Consider the following 13,750-nt stretch of genomic DNA (forward strand, 5'->3'; position numbering starts at 1 on the left):
CCAACTTTTAATAGAAGGTATGTTTGTGATTGGTTTGAGATGGGTGGGAGGTCATGAGCAGGGAAAAGCAAGTCACCTTCACTTCTAGTCTCCTCTTCTATGCCTACCTGCCGTTCACTCACTCTGTCTTTGTTTCATTCTCTCCTTCCTCAACACCCCATCTCACTCACTGGCTCTATCATCTGTGCTCTTTCCCCTTGCTCTTCATTTCATAGTGGAAACATCTCTTGAATGGATCATTAGAAAATGAGGTTACATAAAATTAAAAATCTACTTATTGGAAACCAAAAATATCACAAGACTGAATGTAAGCCATTTCTTCAATAAAAGGGATTTTTTAGGCACCCCCCAAAAAACACATAAAACACCACTAGTGCTAGAAGAATATTATACGAGCTTGAAGACAGAATTGGGCAAATTCATTTGCAGTTGAAACTGAAGTTTGGTACTTATTCAGATATTATATGCACTGCCAATTTTTAGCTGAGATTCTGAAGGAACGCAGAGACAAAATGGACTTAAAGTTTTGTCAGAAGTGGGCTTCGAACCCACGCCTCCAGGAGAGACTGCGGCCTTAATGCAGTGCCTTAGACCACTCGGCCATCCTGACCACATGTTACTTGTTCATCTATATAGTGAGAAAGATAGTGTGAACAAAAAAACACACTTCTTAGGAAATGAGTGGCTATAGCAAGAAAAAAGACTCACTGCACTTTTCCAAAAAGACAACCATTTAGGCCCATGTGAGGGAAATGATCTGATTTTCTCCCTCAAGAAAAAAGAAGATTAAACACAGGTTTGTCAGAAGTGGGATTTGAACCCACACCTCCAGAAGAGACTGCGACCTGAACGCAGCGCCTTAGACCACTGGGCCATCCTGACTTGCATCTGCAGCACCTTCCAAAAGCCAGACAGCCATGCAAGTGGGGTACCGAAAAGGCATGCCCTCAATTTATTTATCCCATTATAAGCATTTCCAACAGATCTTTGAACAATCCATACAGAGCAGTACCTATGAAGAACTCTTTAGACCTTTAATGAGTACAAAGAGAAAGTGCTATTCACCAGCCACTTGAACGGCCCAAAGCTGCTTTGAAATTGAGTCAATAGCCACATCTTGGCTGACTAAAGCAAATTCAACAAGGGATCTCAATGTCACAACATAGGGTGGATTACGCAGATCTAAGTAGCCCCTGATCACTGCCCTGAGGACATTGCTGTAAGTGTGCTGGAGTACAGCTGTCTACCAGGTGCTTGGCATTCTTCCAAATTTGCATGGCCTGTCTGGCCAGGGAATACAAGAGCATGACTCTTCTAGATGAGCTCTTACATGGGTCCTAAGCTCATTTGGTAAGGATTGCACTTTATCAGCAAGATTTGTACAACAGAAATATATGAGAAACCCAAGCTCTCTTGACTAGACGAGGACGGAATAACGTCCCAGGTGAAGACGAACAGATGCAACTTCCATCAGATGTTATCCTGATGAAGAAGATTATATCTCCAAAAGTCATGTCAGAAGTGGGATTCGAACCCACGCCTCCAGAGGAGACTGCGGCCTAAACACAGCGCCTTAGACCACTCGGCCATCCTGACAGTGGAGAGTCCTAAGAAATGTATAAAAGTCACTCAGACATTTCTGCGTCCATGCAAGCTTGAAATAATTTCAACCTTCAAACACAAGGTGCAACTTTTTGCACAGGACAATAAACACAGAAGATCACATATGAAAGCATTTCATTTCACAGGTGTACTGTTTTTATGCTTTTAGAATAACTTATACCTCTCACCAGCTATTTAGGGTTCTGTATCCTACTCACAAAATTACCTTGCCTGCGACCTCTCTCTTTATACACAAACAACTACTGCTCAGGAAGTAGGAAGGCAGAAGGTGGGGCAGTTTATGCAAATTTATGCTGTCAATGTGCCTTGCAGATTCATGCAGAATTTCTAGTTCCTTGCTGGAAACAAGAGAGCAGGCCTTGTTTCAGATCAACTGTCCCTAGCAAGGAACGTCTGAGCACATCCATTCTTTTGCTCTCTAGCCCCTGGCTTGGGACTCACCCTCACTGGCTGAGGAGTGAAGTTCTGCATACCAACTTTAAATAGAAGGTATGTTTGTGATTGGTTTGAGATGGGTGGGAGGTCAAGAGCAGGGAAAAGCAAGTCACCTTCACTTCTAGTCTCCTCTTCTATGCCTACCTGCCGTTCACTCACTCTGTCTTTGTTTTATTCTCTCCTTCCTCAACACCCCATCTCACTCACTGGCTCTATCATCTGTGCTCTTTCCCCTTGCTCTTCATTTCATACTGGAAACATCTCTTGAATGGATCATTAGAAAATGAGGTTACATAAAATTAAAAATCTACTTATTGGAAACCAAAAATATCACAAGACTGAATGTAAGCCATTTCTTCAATAAAAGGGATTTTTTAGGCACCCCCCAAAAAACACATAAAACACCACTAGTGCTAGAAGAATATTATACGAGCTTGAAGACAGAATTGGGCAAATTCATTTGCAGTTGAAACTGAAGTTTGGTACTTATTCAGATATTATATGCACTGCCAATTTTTAGCTGAGATTCTGAAGGAACGCAGAGACAAAATGGACTTAAAGTTTTGTCAGAAGTGGGATTCGAACCAACGCCTCCAGGAGAGACTGCGGCCTTAACGCAGCACCTTAGACCACTCGGCCATCCTGACCACATGCTGCTTTTTCATCTACATAGTGAGAAAGATAGTGTGAACAAAAAAAACACACTTCTTAGGAAATGAGTGGCTATAGCAAGAAAAAAACTCACTGCACTTTTCCAAAAAGACAACCATTTAGGCCCATGTGAGGGAAATGATCTGATTTTCTCCCTCAAGAAAAAAGAAGATTAAACACAGGTTTGTCAGAAGTGGGATTTGAACCCACACCTCCAGAAGAGACTGCGACCTGAACGCAGCGCCTTAGACCACTGGGCCATCCTGACTTGCATTTGCAGCACCTTCCAAAAGCCAGACAGCCATGCAAGTGGGGTACCGAAAAGGCATGCCCTCAATTTATTTATCCCATTATAAGCATTTCCAACAGATCTTTGAACAATCCATACAGAGCAGTACCTATGAAGAACTCTTTAGACCTTTAATGAGTACAAAGAGAAAGTGCTATTCACCAGCCACTTGAACGGCCCAAAGCTGCTTTGAAATTGAGTCAATAGCCACATCTTGGCTGACTAAAGCAAATTCAACAAGGGATCTCAATGTCACAACATAGGGTGGAATTCGCAGATCTAAGTAGCCCCTGATCACTGCCCTGAGGAAATTGCTGTAAGTGTGCTGGAGTCCAGCTGTCTACCAGGTGCTTGGCATTCTTCCAAATGTGTATGGCCTGTCTGGCCAGGGAATACAAGAGAATGACTTTTCCAGATGAGCTCTTACATGGGTCATAAGCTCATTTGGTAAGGATTGCACTTTATCAGCAAGACTTTGTACAACAGAAATATATGAGAAACTCAAGCTCTCTTGACTAGACGAGGACGGAATAACGTCCCAGGTGAAGACGAACAGATGCAACTTCCATCAGATGTTATCCTGATGAAGAAGATTATATCTCCAAAAGTCATGTCAGAAGTGGGATTCGAACCCACGCCTCCAGAGGAGACTGCGGCCTAAACACAGCGCCTTAGACCACTCGGCCATCCTGACAGTGAAGAGTCCTAAGAAATGTATGAAAGTCACTCAGAAATTTCTGCGTCCATGCAAGCTTGAAATAATTTCAACCTTCAAACACAAGGTGCAACTTTTTGCACAGGACAATAAACACAGAAGATCACATATGAAAGCATTTCATTTCACAGGTGTACTGTTTTTATGCTTTTAGAATAACTTATACCTCTCACCAGCTATTTAGGGTTCTGTATCCTACTCACAAAATTACCTTGCCTGCGACCTCTCTCTTTATACACAAACAACTACTGCTCAGGAAGTAGGAAGGCAGAAGGTGGGGCAGTTTATGCAAATTTATGCTGTCAATGTGCCTTGCAGATTCATGCAGAATTTCTAGTTCCTTGCTGGAAACAAGAGAGCAGGCCTTGTTTCAGATCAACTGTCCCTAGCAAGGAACGTCTGAGCACATCCATTCTTTTGCTCTCTAGCCCCTGGCTTGGGACTCACCCTCACTGGCTGAGGAGTGAAGTTCTGCATACCAACTTTGAATAGAAGGTATGTTTGTGATTGGTTTGAGATGGGTGGGAGGTCAAGAGCAGGGAAAAGCAAGTCACCTTCACTTCTAGTCTCCTCTTCTATGCCTACCTGCCGTTCACTCACTCTGTCTTTGTTTTATTCTCTCCTTCCTCAACACCCCATCTCACTCACTGGCTTTATCATCTGTGCTCTTTCCCCTTGCTCTTCATTTCATACTGGAAACATCTCTTGAATGGATCATTAGAAAATGAGGTTACATAAAATTAAAAATCTACTTATTGGAAACCAAAAATATCACAAGACTGAATGTAAGCCATTTCTTCAATAAAAGGGATTTTTTAGGCACCCCCCAAAAAACACATAAAACACCACTAGTGCTAGAAGAATATTATACGAGCTTGAAAAAAGAATTGGGCAAATTCATTTGCAGTTGAAACTGAAGTTTGGTACTTATTCAGATATTATATGCACTGCCAATTTTTAGCTGAGATTCTGAAGGAACGCAGAGACAAAATGGACTTAAAGTTTTGTCAGAAGTGGGATTCGAACCAACGCCTCCAGGAGAGACTGCGGCCTTAACGCAGCACCTTAGACCACTCGGCCATCCTGACCACATGCTGCTTGTTCATCTACATAGTGAGAAAGATAGTGTGAACAAAAAAAACACACATCTTAGGCCATGAGTGGCTATAGAAAGAAAAAAACTCACTGCACTTTTCCAAAAAGACAACCATATAAGCCCATGTGAGGGAAATGATCTGATTTTCTCCCTCAAGAAAAAAGAAGATTAAACACAGGTTTGTCAGAAGTGGGATTTGAACCCACGCCTCCAGAAGAGACTGCGACCTGAACGCAGCGCCTTAGACCACTCGGCCATCCTGACTTGCATTTGCAGCACCTTCCACAAGCCAGACAGCCATGCAAGTGGGGTACCGTAAAGGCATGCCCTCAATTTATTTATCCCATTATTAGCATTTCCAACAGATCTTTGAACAATCCATACAGAGCAGTACCTATGAAGAACTCTTTAGACCTTTAATGAGTACAAAGAGAAAGTGCTATTCACCAGCCACTTGAACGGCCCAAAGCTGCTTTGAAATTGAGTCAATAGCCACATCTTGGCTGACTAAAGCAAATTCAACAAGGGATCTCAATGTCACAACATAGGGTGGAATTCGCAAATCTAAGTAGCCCCTGATCACTGCCCTGAGGAAATTGCTGTAAGTGTGCTGGAGTACAGCTGTCAACCAGGTGCTTGGCATTCTTCCAAATTTGTATGGCCTGTCTGGCCAGGGAATACAAGAGAATGACTCTTCTAGATGAGCTCTTACATGGGTCATTAGCTCATTTGGTAAGGATTGCACTTTATCAGCAAGACTTTGTACAACAGAAATATATGAGAAACTCAAGCTCTCTTGACTAGACGAGGACAGAATAACGTCCCAGGTGAAGTCGAACAGAAGCAACTTCCATCAGATGTTATCCTGATGAAGAAGATTATATCTCCAAAAGTCATTTCAGAAGTGGGATTCGAACCCACGCCTTCAGAGGAGACTGTGGCCTAAACACAGCGCCTTAGACCACTCGGCCATCCTGACAATGAAGAGTCCTAAGAAATGTATAAAAGTCACTCAGAAATTTCTGCGTCCATGCAAGCTTGAAATAATTTCAACCTTCAAACACAAGGTGCAACTTTTTGCACAGGACAATAAACACAGAAGATCACATATGAAAGCAGTTCATTTCACAGGTGTACTGTTTTTATGCTTTTAGAATAACTTATACCTCTCGCCAGCTATTTAGGGTTCTGTATCCTACTCACAAAATTACCTTGCCTGCGACCTTTCTCTCTATACACAAACAACTACTGCTCAGGAAGTAGGAAGGCAGAAGGTGGGGCAGTTTATGCAAATTTATGCTGGCAATGTGCCTTGCACATTCATGCAGAATTTCTAGATCCTTGCTGGAAACAAGAGAGCAGGCCTTGTTTCAGATCAACTGTCCCTAGCAAGGAACGTCTGAGCACATCCATTCTTTTGCTCTCTAGCCCCTGGCTTGGGACTCACCCTCACTGGCTGAGGAGTGAAGTTCTGCATACCAACGTTGCATAGAAGGTATGTTTGTGATTGGTTTGAGATGGGTGGGAGGTCAAGAGCAGGGAAAAGCAAGTCACTTTCACTTCTAGTCTCCTCTTCTATGCCTACCTGCCATTCACTCACTCTGTCTTTGTTTCATTCTCTCCTTCCTCAACACCCCATCTCACTCACTCGCTCTATCATTTGTGCTCTTTCCCCTTGCTCTTCATTTCATAGTGGAAACATCTCTTGAATGGATCATTAGAAAATGAGGTTACATAAAATTAAAAATCTACTTATTGGAAACCAAAAATATCACAAGACTGAATGTAAGCCATTTCTTCAATAAAAGGGATTTTTTAGGCACCCCCCAAAAAACACATAAAACACCACTAGTGCTAGAAGAATATTATAAGAGCTTGAAGACAGAATTGGGCAAATTCATTTGCAGTTGAAACTGAAGTTTGGTACTTATTCAGATATTATATGCACTGCCAATTTTTAGCTGAGATTCTGAAGGAACGCAGAGACAAAATGGACTTAAAGTTTTGTCAGAAGTGAGACTCGAACCCACACCTCCAGGAGAGACTGCGGCCTTAACGCAGCGCCTTAGACCACTCGGCCATCCTGACCACATGTTGCTTGTCCATCTACATAGTGAGAAAGATAGTGTGAACAAAAAAAACACACATCTTAGGCCATAAGTGGCTATAGCAAGAAAAAAACTCACTGCACTTTTCCAAAAAGACAACCATATAAGCCCATGTGAGGGAAATGATCTGATTTTCTCCCTCAAGAAAAAAGAAGATTAAACAAAGGTTTGTCAGAAGTGGGATTTGAACCCACGCCTCCAGAAGAGACTGCGACCTGAACGCAGCGCCTTAGCCCACTAGGCCATCCTGACTTGCATTTGCAGCACCTTCCACAAGCCAGACAGCCATCCAAGTTTGGTACTGAAAAGGCATGCCCTCAATTTATTTATCCCATTATAAGCATTTCCAACAGATCTTTGAACAATCCATACAGAGCAGTACCTATGAAGAACTCTTTAGACCTTTAAAGCGTACAAAGAGAAAGTGCTATTCACCAGCCACTTGAACGGCGCAAAGCTGCTTTGAAATTGAGTCAACAGCCACATCTTAGCTGACTAAAGCAAATTCAACAAGGGAGCTCAATGTCACAACATAGGGTGGAATACACAAATCTAAGCAGCCCCTGATCACAGCCCTGAGGACATTGCTGTAAGTGTGCTGGAGTACAGCTGTCTACCAGGTGCTTGGCATTCTTCCAAATTTGCATGGCCTGTCTGGCCAGGGAATACAAGAGCATGACTCTTCTAGATGAGCTCTTACATGGGTCCTAAGCTCATTTGGTAAGGATTGCACTTTATCAGCAAGACTTTGTACAACAGAAATATATGAGAAACCCAAGCTCACTTGACTAGACGAGGACGGAATAACGTCCCAGGTGAAGACGAACAGATGCAACTTCCATCAGATGTTATCCTGATGAAGAAGATTATATCTCCAAAAGTCATTTCAGAAGTGGGATTTCGAACCCACGCCTCCAGAGGAGACTGCAGCCTAAACACAGCGCCTTAGACCACTCGGCCATACTGACAGTGAAGAGTGCTAAGAAATGTATAAAAGTCACTCAGAAATTTCTGCGTCCATGCAAGCTTGAAATAATTTCAACCTTCAAACACAAGGTGCAACTTTTTGCACAGGACAATAAACACAGAAGATCACATATGAAAGCATTTCATTTCACAGGTGTACTTTTTTTTATGCTTTTAGAATAACTTATACCTCTCACCAGCTATTTAGGGTTCTGTATCCTACTCACAAAATTATCTTGCCTGCGACCTCTCTCTTTATACACAAACAACTACTGCTCAGGAAGTAGGAAGGCAGAAGGTGGGGCAGTTTATGCAAATTTATGCTGTCAATGTGCCTTGCAGATTCATGCAGAATTTCTAGTTCCTTGCTGGAAACAAGAGAGCAGGCCTTGTTTCAGATCAACTGTCCCTAGCAAGGAACGTCTGAGCACATCCATTCTTTTGCTCTCTAGCCCCTGGCTTGGGACTCACCCTCACTGGCTGAGGAGTGAAGTTCTGCATACCAACGTTGAATAGAAGGTATGTTTGTTATTGGTTTGAGATGGGTGGGAGGTCAAGAGCAGGGAAAAGCAAGTCACCTTCACTTCTAGTCTCCTCTTCTATGCCTACCTGCCGTTCACTCACTCTGTCTTTGTTTCATTCTCTCCTTCCTCAACACCCCATCTCACTCACTGGCTCTATCATTTGTGCTCTTTCCCCTTGCTCTTCATTTCATAGTGGAAACATCTCTTGAATGGATCATTAGAAAATGAGGTTACATAAAATTAAAAATCTACTTATTGGAAACCAAAAATATCACAAGACTGAATGTAAGCCATTTCTTCAATAAAAGGGATTTTTTAGGCACCCCCCAAAAAACACATAAAACACCACTAGTGCTAGAAGAATATTATACGAGCTTGAAGACAGAATTGGGCAAATTCATTTGCAGTTGAAACTGAAGTTTGGTACTTATTCAGATATTATATGCACTGCCAATTTTTAGCTGAGATTCTGAAGGAACGCAGTGACAAAATGGACTTAAAGTTTTGTCAGAAGTGGGATTTGAACCCACGCCTCCAGGAGAGACTGCGGCCTTAACGCAGCGCCTTAGACCACTCGGCCATCCTGACCACATGTTGCTTGTCCATCTACATAGTGAGAAAGATAGTGTGAACAAAAAAAACACACATCTTAGGCCATAAGTGGCTATAGCAAGAAAAAAACTCACTGCACTTTTCCAAAATGACAACCATATAAGCCCATGTGAGGAAAATGATCTGATTTTCTCCCTCAAGAAAAAAGAAGATTAAACACAGGTTTGTCAGAAGTGGGATTTGAACCCACGCCTCCAGAAGAGACTGCGACCTGAACGCAGCGCCTTAGACCACTCGGCCATCCTGACTTGCATTTGCAGCACCTTCCACTAGCCAGACAGCCATGCAAGTTTGGTACCGAAAAGGCATGCCCTCAATTTATTTATCCCATTATAAGCATTTCCAACAGATCTTTGAACAATCCATACAGAGCAGTACCTATGAAGAACTCTTTAGACCTTTAAAGCGTACAAAGAGAAAGTGCTATTCACCAGCCACTTGAACGGCCCAAAGCTGCTTTGAAATTGAGTCAACAGCCACATCTTGGCTGACTAAAGCAAATTCAACAAGGGAGCTCAATGTCACAACATAGGGTGGAATACGCAAATCTAAGCAGCCCCTGATCACAGCCCTGAGGACATTGCTGTAAGTGTGCTGGAGTACAGCTGTATACCAGGTGCTTGGCATTCTTCCAAATTTGCATGGCCTGTCTGGCCAGGGAATACAAGAGCATGACTCTTCTAGATGAGCTCTTACATGGGACCTAAGCTCATTTGGTAAGGATTGCACTTTATCAGCAAGACTTTGTACAACAGAAATATATGAGAAACCCAAGCTCTCTTGACTAGACGAGGACGGAATAACGTCCCAGGTGAAGACGAACAGATGCAACTTCCATCAGATGTTATCCTGATGAAGAAGATTATATCTCCAAAAGTCATGTCAGAAGTGGGATTCGAACCCACGCCTCCAGAGGAGACTGCGGCCTAAACACAGCGCCTTAGACCACTCGGCCATCCTGACAGTGGAGAGTCCTAACAAATGTATAAAAGTCACTCAGACATTTCTGCGTCCATGCAAGCTTGAAATAATTTCAACCTTCAAACACAAGGTGCAACTTTTTGCACAGGACAATAAACACAGAAGATCACATATGAAAGCATTTCATTTCACAGGTGTACTGTTTTTATGCTTTTAGAATAACTTATACCTCTCACCAGCTATTTAGGGTTCTGTATCCTACTCACAAAATTACCTTGCCTGCGACCTCTCTCTTTATACACAAACAACTACTGCTCAGGAAGTAGGAAGGCAGAAGGTGGGGCAGTTTATGCAAATTTATGCTGTCAATGTGCCTTGCAGATTCATGCAGAATTTCTAGTTCCTTGCTGGAAACAAGAGAGCAGGCCTTGTTTCAGATCAACTGTCCCTAGCAAGGAACGTCTGAGCACATCCATTCTTTTGCTCTCTAGCCCCTGGCTTGGGACTCACCCTCACTGGCTGAGGAGTGAAGTTCTGCATACCAACTTTGAATAGAAGGTATGTTTGTGATTGGTTTGAGATGGGTGGGAGGTCAAGAGCAGGGAAAAGCAAGTCACCTTCACTTCTAGTCTCCTCTTCTATGCCTACCTGCCGTTCACTCACTCTGTCTTTGTTTCATTCTCTCCTTCCTCAACACCCCATCTTACTCACTGGCTCTATCATTTGTGCTCTTTCCCCTTGCTCTTCATTTCATACTGGAAACATCTCTTGAATGGATCATTAGAAAATGAGGTTACATAAAATTAAAAATCTACTTATTGGAAACCAAAAATATCACAAGACTGAATGTAAGCCATTTCTTCAATAAAAGGGATTTTTTAGGCACCCCCCAAAAAACACATAAAACACCACTAGTGCTAGAAGAATATTATACGAGCTTGAAGACAGAATTGGGCAAATTCATTTGCAGTTGAAACTGAAGTTTGGTACTTATTCAGATATTATAGGCACTGCCAATTTTTAGCTGAGATTCTGAAGGAACGCAGAGACAAAATGGACTTAAAGTTTTGTCAGAAGTGGGATTCGAACCAACACCTCCAGGAGAGACTGCGGCCTTAACGCAGCACCTTAGACCACTCGGCCATCCTGACCACATGCTGGTTGTTCATCTACATAGTGAGAAAGATAGTGTGCATAAAAAAAACACACATCTTAGGCCATGAGTGGCTATAGAAAGAAAAAAACTCACTGCACTTTTCCAAAAAGACAACCATATAAGCCCATGTGAGGGAAATGATCTGATTTTCTCCCTCAAGAAAAAAGAAGATTAAACACAGGTTTGTCAGAAGTGGGATTTGAACCCACGCCTCCAGAAGAGACTTCGACCTGAACGCAGCGCCTTAGACCACTCGGCCATCCTGACTTGCATTTGCAGCACCTTCCACAAGCCAGACAGCCATGCAAGTGGGGTACCGTAAAGGCATGCCCTCAATTTATTTATCCCATTATTAGCATTTCCAACAGATCTTTGAACAATCCATACAGAGCAGTACCTATGAAAAACTCTTTAGAACTTTAATGAGTACAAAGAGAAAGTGCTATTCACCAGCCACTTGAACGGCCCAAAGCTGCTTTGAAATTGAGTCAATAGCCACATCTTGGCTGACTAAAGCAAATTCAACAAGGGATCTCAATGTCACAACATAGGGTGGAATTCGCAAATCTAAGTAGCCCCTGATCACTGCCCTGAGGAAATTGCTGTAAGTGTGCTGGAGTCCAGCTGTCTACCAGGTGCTTGGCATTCTTCCAAATTTGTATGGCCTGTCTGGCCAGGGAATACAAGAGAATGACTCTTCTAGATGAGCTCTTACATGGGTCATTAGCTCATTTGGTAAGGATTGCACTTTATCAGCAAGACTTTGTACAACAGAAATATATGAGAAACTCAAGCTCTCTTGACTAGACGAGGACAGAATAACGTCCCAGGTGAAGTCGAACAGAAGCAACTTCCATCAGATGTTATCCTGATGAAGAAGATTATATCTCCAAAAGTCATTTCAGAAGTGGGATTCGAACCCACACCTTCAGAGAAGACTGTGGCCTAAACACAGCGCCTTAGACCACTCGGCCATCCTGACAATGAAGAGTCCTAAGAAATGTATAAAAGTCACTCAGAAATTTCTGCGTCCATGCAAGCTTGAAATAATTTCAACCTTCAAACACAAGGTGCAACTTTTTGCACAGGACAATAAACACAGAAGATCACATATGAAAGCATTTCATTTCACAGGTGTACTGTTTTTATGCTTTTAGAATAACTTATACCTCTCGCCAGCTATTTAGGGTTCTGTATCCTACTCACAAAATTACCTTGCCTGCGACCTTTCTCTCTATACACAAACAACTACTGCTCAGGAAGTAGGAAGGCAGAAGGTGGGGCAGTTTATGCAAATTTATGCTGGCAATGTGCCTTGCACATTCATGCAGAATTTCTAGATCCTTGCTGGAAACAAGAGAGCAGGCCTTGTTTCAGATCAACTGTCCCTAGCAAGGAACGTCTGAGCACATCCATTCTTTTGCTCTCTAGCCCCTGGCTTGGGACTCACCCTCACTGGCTGAGGAGTGAAGTTCTGCATACCAACGTTGCATAGAAGGTATGTTTGTGATTGGTTTGAGATGGGTGGGAGGTCAAGAGCAGGGAAAAGCAAGTCACTTTCACTTCTAGTCTCCTCTTCTATGCCTACCTGCCGTTCACTCACTCTGTCTCTGTTTCATTCTCTCCTTCCTCAACACCCCATCTCACTCACTCGCTCTATCATTTGTGCTCTTTCCCCTTGCTCTTCATTTCATAGTGGAAACATCTCTTGAATGGATCATTAGAAAATGAGGTTACATAAAATTAAAAATCTACTTATTGGAAACCAAAAATATCACAAGACTGAATGTAAGCCATTTCTTCAATAAAAGGGATTTTTTAGGCACCCCCCAAAAAACACATAAAACACCACTAGTGCTAGAAGAATATTATAAGAGCTTGAAGACAGAATTGGGCAAATTCATTTGCAGTTGAAACTGAAGTTTGGTACTTATTCAGATATTATATGCACTGCCAATTTTTAGCTGAGATTCTGAAGGAACGCAGAGACAAAATGGACTTAAAGTTTTGTCAGAAGTGAGACTCGAACCCACGCCTCCAGGAGAGACTGCGGCCTTAACGCAGCGCCGTAGACCACTCGGCCATCCTGACCATATGTTGCTTGTCCATCTACATAGTGAGAAAGATAGTGTGAACAAAAAAAACACACATCTTAGGCCATAAGTGGCTATAGCAAGAAAAAAACTCACTGCACTTTTCCAAAAAGACAACCATATAAGCCCATGTGAGGGAAATGATCTGATTTCCTCCCTCAAGAAAAAAGAAGATTAAACACAGGTTTGTCAGAAGTGGGATTTGAACCCACGCCTCCAGAAGAGACTGCGACCTGAACGCAGCGCCTTAGACCACTCGGCCATCCTGACTTGCATTCGCAGCACCTTCCACAAGCCAGACAGCCATGCAAGTTTGGTACTGAAAAGGCATGCCCTCAATTTATTTATCCCATTATAAGCATTTCCAACAGATCTTTGAACAATCCATACAGAGCAGTACCTATGAAGAACTCTTTAGACCTTTAAAGCGTACAAAGAGAAAGTGCTATTCACCAGCCACTTGAACGGCGCAAAGCTGCTTTGAAATTGAGTCAACAGCCACATCTTGGCTGACTAAACCAAATTCAACAAGGGAGCTCAATGTCACAACATAGGGTGGAA

The 13,750-nt window shown here is 42.6% G+C and overlaps 12 non-coding genes across 12 annotated transcripts; all 12 read right to left on the reverse strand.

Annotated features, from left to right (window-relative positions):
• Window positions 1-799: 799 nt before the first annotated feature.
• On the reverse strand, window positions 800-882 carry TRNAL-CAG (transfer RNA leucine (anticodon CAG)). The gene has a single exon. It is a non-coding gene; the product is annotated as a tRNA-Leu (tRNA).
• Window positions 883-1,513: 631 nt separating this feature from the next.
• TRNAL-UAG (transfer RNA leucine (anticodon UAG)) lies at window positions 1,514-1,596 on the reverse strand. Its single transcript has one exon. It is a non-coding gene; the product is annotated as a tRNA-Leu (tRNA).
• A 1,298-nt stretch (window positions 1,597-2,894) lies between these two features.
• TRNAL-CAG (transfer RNA leucine (anticodon CAG)) lies at window positions 2,895-2,977 on the reverse strand. Its single transcript has one exon. It is a non-coding gene; the product is annotated as a tRNA-Leu (tRNA).
• A 632-nt stretch (window positions 2,978-3,609) lies between these two features.
• Window positions 3,610-3,692, reverse strand: TRNAL-UAG (transfer RNA leucine (anticodon UAG)). The gene has a single exon. It is a non-coding gene; the product is annotated as a tRNA-Leu (tRNA).
• A 1,298-nt stretch (window positions 3,693-4,990) lies between these two features.
• TRNAL-CAG (transfer RNA leucine (anticodon CAG)) lies at window positions 4,991-5,073 on the reverse strand. Its single transcript has one exon. It is a non-coding gene; the product is annotated as a tRNA-Leu (tRNA).
• Window positions 5,074-6,814: 1,741 nt separating this feature from the next.
• TRNAL-AAG (transfer RNA leucine (anticodon AAG)) lies at window positions 6,815-6,897 on the reverse strand. The gene has a single exon. It is a non-coding gene; the product is annotated as a tRNA-Leu (tRNA).
• Window positions 6,898-7,086: 189 nt separating this feature from the next.
• Window positions 7,087-7,169, reverse strand: TRNAL-CAG (transfer RNA leucine (anticodon CAG)). Its single transcript has one exon. It is a non-coding gene; the product is annotated as a tRNA-Leu (tRNA).
• A 1,743-nt stretch (window positions 7,170-8,912) lies between these two features.
• Window positions 8,913-8,995, reverse strand: TRNAL-AAG (transfer RNA leucine (anticodon AAG)). The gene has a single exon. It is a non-coding gene; the product is annotated as a tRNA-Leu (tRNA).
• A 189-nt stretch (window positions 8,996-9,184) lies between these two features.
• Window positions 9,185-9,267, reverse strand: TRNAL-CAG (transfer RNA leucine (anticodon CAG)). The gene has a single exon. It is a non-coding gene; the product is annotated as a tRNA-Leu (tRNA).
• A 632-nt stretch (window positions 9,268-9,899) lies between these two features.
• On the reverse strand, window positions 9,900-9,982 carry TRNAL-UAG (transfer RNA leucine (anticodon UAG)). The gene has a single exon. It is a non-coding gene; the product is annotated as a tRNA-Leu (tRNA).
• Window positions 9,983-11,280: 1,298 nt separating this feature from the next.
• Window positions 11,281-11,363, reverse strand: TRNAL-CAG (transfer RNA leucine (anticodon CAG)). Its single transcript has one exon. It is a non-coding gene; the product is annotated as a tRNA-Leu (tRNA).
• A 2,013-nt stretch (window positions 11,364-13,376) lies between these two features.
• Window positions 13,377-13,459, reverse strand: TRNAL-CAG (transfer RNA leucine (anticodon CAG)). Its single transcript has one exon. It is a non-coding gene; the product is annotated as a tRNA-Leu (tRNA).
• Between the last annotated feature and the right edge of the window lie 291 nt (window positions 13,460-13,750).

This window comes from Lissotriton helveticus, chromosome 8 (genome assembly GCF_964261635.1).
Source record: "Lissotriton helveticus chromosome 8, aLisHel1.1, whole genome shotgun sequence".
NCBI lineage: Eukaryota > Metazoa > Chordata > Amphibia > Caudata > Salamandridae > Lissotriton > Lissotriton helveticus.